Here is a 5650-nt window from a genome sequence, read left to right on the forward strand (position 1 = left end):
CCGTCTTGCTGTGAGGCAACAGTGCTAACCACTGTGCCACCAGTTCAAACTGATTAAATGCATAATCCTAACCAGCAGAAAAAAGTAGTGAAACTAGAAGACTTAGACGTTAGCTTACTGACTATAAATATAATCATTCACACACATGCGCTGGTTGTTTTTAGACTTATTTGTGCCAAATAAAAGCTAACAAAATACTATAATGTTACTAATTAAACATGAAACACTGATTTATTTAGCAGGCAGATTTTTCAGATTAACTCAACACCAGCGTGGACAAACGTTCCACTTCAGTGACTCCAGTCGGCTACAATGAATCCACAGTGTGAAGCAGGCGTTGTGACATAGAAGCTGGTGTGGATTTACTCAGTTTTGGAGTCGGCCTCAAGTGGTCATTAGAGGAACTGCAGATTTTCAACCCCGGAGATTCCTTTTGCACCCCTTGAGGGAATATATACAGGTAGAAATACGTTAGTCTCTATACTGTTTTATATTTTTTACCAGAAGTGCGTTAACAATCATATTCAATCCCTCTGCCGTCATGTCAGTATTTAAAAAATTATAGCATTCGTTCTAATTTGAAACTTAAAATCAGAAAAATTGATTTTTTCCTTCTATTGTTCCTTTTTAAAAACTAGCCAGCAGAACGATAACCCGGCATCGTTTTTGATTACCTGGAGCAAATTAATTCGTAAGAGTAAAGGACTCTTGAGGAGAAAAGTTCCACTTAAATAGAAACGTTAGCACAATGTCAGCTTAGATCAGTTGTAAGGACACAGATGATAAACGCATTAGTGAAATGCTTACTCATAGAGAGCTCCTCTCGCCTTCCTGTCTTAAACTTCTTAAATCACAGCAGCTGGAAGTCGCTTCTATTCAAATGCCGCAGTTCCCCTGAGCACACGTGGCAGATTGTTAATTACGACAAGTCTGGGGGAAAATTACTTTATTGATTTGCATCAGCTTTGCTATTCTGAGAGAGAATACAGAGAAGCTGAGGCTGAAAATGACTGAGTGTGATCTTTATAGAAAACAACCTATTTCATCCCAGGTGCCAGAGCGAGTGTTTTATGTCACTTGTGACAAATTTACCTTAGCTCCATAACATCTTTATTTGTTATGCGTCGCTGGCGCTCTGCAGCTGAAGTGACCCAGCTTTTGGTCCACTGCGTTCTCCATATGTCTGACAGGGCCCGACGTGGCACTGCTGCGGCGCTGCCGGGCCACAGCTGGGAGTGCTGCAAGAGTTCAAAAAGAAAAGGTAGGGTTGTGCAAGAGAGGCTGACTGTCAAAATAGAGCTAAGAAAGTGGAAAAGATTGAATAGAAGAGGAGAGGGAGACCGAGAGCGAAATAAAGAGAGGTCAGAGACTCGAAAGCAGAGGGACAGAGGGAGACGGGGGAAATGTAATGCACCGAGGCCTGAGCCAGATAGACAGAGCCACTCTGGGCAATGAAGACATCAGGACTGACAGGACTGGCTCCAGTCCAGGTAAGAAAAAAATAGACACGCTGTACTGGGAATTAAATGAACGGCCAGGGGCATGGCTTCAACAGCCACGTCTGGAGAACTGACAACTGTAGATGAGCCAGGAGACACTGAGGAAATATGTCAGGAAATCAGCTAAAGCTGACAAGCATAGCCACAGTTGCTAAAAATCTATTGACTGGATAAGAGCTGACTGCTCGATACGTTGCTCCGGCGCTGCTCAGCCAGGTGGGGGTGGTTCGGTCGGTCCGGTATAATTTTTTCTCGTGTTGAGCGATGAATCTAAATTCAAGTTGTCAACGTGCAAAGCAGCAGAAAAGCTAAACTTACCAACCTGCAGTCACAGCTATTCTCTAACTGCTCTGGTTTCCAATCCAAATACATAAATCCACCACTGCCAAGTGCAATCTGCACCTTTTTGTGTATAAATCAGTCACATCACAACACGACAGGACGCACATTTGAGAAATAAGCAAACAAATCAAAGTCATCTGTAATTGATCTGATGCAGGCGTGTGTGTTTAGCCTTTGGATAATGACTACCACATTATGCTCCTGACATCAGTCGAGTCCAGTTGCCAAGACTAAAAAAGAGCTTTCTTATTTCCGCTTGATGAACAAACACCGGCGCCGGTCCAGCGTCACAGCACGTCTCACAGATTTCCAGCAGGACAAAGAAGAAACTTGCCTACATTAGCATCATACATTAGAGTCATGAGTGCAGGTTTATAGGTGGATAGATTTGTAGCTGCAGTGCTTTAGTTTACCAGCAGCCACATCTTTTACCCTTCTTTAAATTCCTAAGGACGGCCCCTTTGCATTGTGAATGTTGATGAGTGCTGATTAAACACGGTCTATGCAAAAACACCTGTGACAGCCAGTGATATTTACTGGATGTTTATCTACTGCAAAGCAACCTTATTATCTCATTATCTTTGCATTCTGGTGAGCCTTCAATTCCTGCATTGTGCTAAATGAGTCTTATTAACTTCCTCCTTCGTCCTTGAGAGTGCGGAGACATTAGAAAAACAGGTTGATGATGGGGATAATCTTTACTATAGCTTATTTACAGAAGACGTTACTCACAGGGCGATGGACAGTCGCATATTCATATCAAACATATTACAGCTGGACATAGATGCATAAAATGGGACAGGCTTTTCAAGCTTCTTGTTTCTTGTAATTAAGGTCCCGGAGCACGTTTTTTATGCAGGCTGTGTGTCAGTGTCATCAGGTATTTGCAATTTACAACAGGGGTGTGCCAAAACAAGAGGAAGCAACAAAGTGAGAAAAAGGCTACCTGGCAAGTAGTTGCAAGAGGCTGCTGGCTGTTACTGGGTGAAACTGGTTGCAAAGAGAGCTCTGCACCAAAAGCAGGTTACTGTAGCCGCCCATACTTAACATGGAGACACCAAACTGGCTGCAAACACTCGTCACTTAGTCTTTAGACCAGAAACTGGATCTAACCACTGCTGCGAACATGTTTTAACAGGGACAGCATTTATTATTTAGAACAGTTTCTGTTTCCGATTTCTCTTCTACTTTTCACAGTTTCAGTACAGCTCGGTGAATAGACGTTTGCAAGTTAGCCGACCTTTCTAATGCAAACTATTGGTGATGGCAGAAACCTGCTATCAACCGAAGCAATCACAGGGAGGTTTTTAGTGCTGCACTATATTCATCTTTTTTGAATAATTTCATGCTAACAACTGCTGCAACCTTCATCTACTCTCAAACCAGTTAGAGACGCTCCAACCATTCCCTGGGGACTGGAGGGTGTCACTGACTATCCTTTAGGCCTACATGAGGGGCCTTCAGGGACTGATGTTACATTGACCCTGGCAGCTACTAGCAGCCAGTTACCTTAATGAGCGATGGTTACCTGATGGGCACATGCAGGTCCTTTGCTCTGTTTGAATATTATCATCAATTTTATAGGACAGAACGTCCGGGACCAAAAGTATATCTGTCAAATTCTTTGCCAGAGTATCAGTCAGATTATTTGAATGTTCTGGGACCAACTTAAGACTTTAAGCTACAGGTGGATGAAAAGTCAGAGGCTGTAACTATTTCTTTGTGGGTACCAGAGGACACATTTCAGGGTAATCCAGCCCACAGCTTTTAAAATATTCCATTAAAGACCAAATATTTCCTGATGATATTAATTTCTATAAATATTTTCTGCATATGAATATTCAGGATCTGTTAGGTAGAGACGATATTTTTGGTACCAGAGTCCTTTTAGTGTCGATGCTCGTGGTCTGAGGACTATTGACTAATCGTGTTTGCATTTGCTGACATGCACTGCGTCGTCATTGATTAAATAATCAAAAGGGATTAATGACAGTTTTTATTAGTGTTAGCATTTCATCCGCTGGCTGCACCAATAGCCCTAAAACTTTCATGGTTGCCCCCGGCGATCATGCTCACACGCTCCCAGACTGTGTCGGCACTAGAGCGCAATCTCATAACCAACATAAGTATATTGTATAGCACATATAGCCATAATAGATTTATAGCATATTTTAGATAAACTCTTCATGGTTTTTTGGTTTTTTGCTGACTTTATACATAAATTCTTGCCTCTTTTTTTATAAATCACAATTCCTACAATAAACTTTAAAGCTGCAAACAGAAGCATATGTTTTCTGGATTATTAATTGGCCTGCCCACTGTTTGCCAGGAACATTACAGCATAATTGTGGCTTGGCTGACATAGCTACATCAAATGCAGGCTGGGTAACAAACTAAGCATCTGCCATCCCTCCCTATTCTCTGCCTCTAATGTCGTTACACTTGATTCAAGGCAGTTTGTTACTATCGACTGCTGAGCAATGATGCATTACTGATCGCTCACACAGTTTCTGTCTTTATAAGCTTGCTGGTTTTCACTGGCTTCTCAAACAAGCTGCTCTCCCCCCAACCAATAATCCACAAAACCAGGAAAAGCTGGCGTAATTAAGTATCGATCACTGAGGCCAGGTAAAGTTTTGTGAGTGGCCAGATATTCGTCACAGTGTAAGAGTAATGAAACTGCATCGTTTCCCCCCCGAGTCGGACTTGAAATACACAAATATCCAGGTCACGGTGAGGTCGTAGAGTCTGATGACTCATAAGCTTAAAGAATTTACCTGATAAATCTTTTGTGTCATTTTTTATTGATATAAATTCAATTCCATCCCCTTAACTTACAAATGTCCTTGTCCTCTTTGTGAATTGCGCAATATTACATTTTGATGACAGTGAAGAAACTTATAAGTGTGTGTGTGTGTGTGTGTGTGTGTGTGTGTGTGTGTGTGTGTGTGTGTGTGTGTGTGTGTGTGTTATTGCCAAGCAGCACTATCTTGCCACAAGACTATATTTTCTGTGAGTTTACAGCATGTTCACAGTTGAGAGTGTTTTACTGCTGATTGAATCACATTGTAAGTGTGTCTTTCATCCCTTTATATCTTTACACGCTGCTAATGCTAGCTTACACAGGCATTGATGGAGCAGACGTCCTGAGTAAATCCTTGAATGAATTTGACCTCACGTCAGTTTTTTCCGTGGGACACGAGCTTTGTTGACGGCTCGGTAAAGAAAATTTTAAGACTTCTTTTTTTAAACACAAACGAGGTTTATGGCCTTAAAAAGGGCTTGTGCTGGAGTCTGGAGCTCTCTGTTCCTATTTCCACTTGTTGAGAATATACAGCATGCTAACTGTTTACAATTCGAAGTTCTACAGATCTAAATTTATCCTGTTTCTCCTTCCTGTTTGCTGGCTATGTAGGAGCGTATACAGTGCATGTATTTGTGTGAGCGCATGCAGATAGAGTCTTACTAGACAGCCTGCTCCCCTGCAGAGACTCTGATTACCTCCTCTCTCCAGGACCGAGACCTCACCCAGCATCTGTATTGCTGCTCCGTGACCTTATTGATGAGCCGCCACAGCCATGACAAGTATGCCATGTGTCAGAGGACGCCTGTAGGAGAAACAGGAGTAAGTCGGGACACCTGTGTGGAATTCCCGGGTCTTTGTTGCTCCAACACTGCTCAATGACTTTAAAATGAATGACCAGGATGTTCTCGCCTTCTTTTGTAATGGTTATGTACTAGCTTTGATTTCTGCTAACCCTCCTTTTCTCTGAAGAGTTCCATCTGTTTTGCTGTTTGACTGAAGCATC

The 5650-nt window shown here is 42.2% G+C and overlaps 1 long non-coding RNA gene across 1 annotated transcript; it reads right to left on the bottom strand.

The window, feature by feature from the left end:
* Positions 1-304: 304 nt before the first annotated feature.
* On the bottom strand, positions 305-1223 carry LOC147312183 (uncharacterized). Its single transcript, XR_015125024.1, has 3 exons — positions 1093-1223; positions 808-894; positions 305-441 (listed from the first exon to the last, which is right to left on the bottom strand). It is a non-coding gene; the product is annotated as an uncharacterized LOC147312183 (long non-coding RNA).
* Positions 1224-5650: the final 4427 nt, after the last annotated feature.

Source organism: Aulonocara sp. 'chitande type north' Nkhata Bay, linkage group LG15 (assembly GCF_057382095.1).
Source record: "Aulonocara sp. 'chitande type north' Nkhata Bay isolate Kocher_YH1m ecotype deep benthic linkage group LG15, A_spYH_male_GT1.1, whole genome shotgun sequence".
NCBI lineage: Eukaryota > Metazoa > Chordata > Actinopteri > Cichliformes > Cichlidae > Aulonocara > Aulonocara sp. 'chitande type north' Nkhata Bay.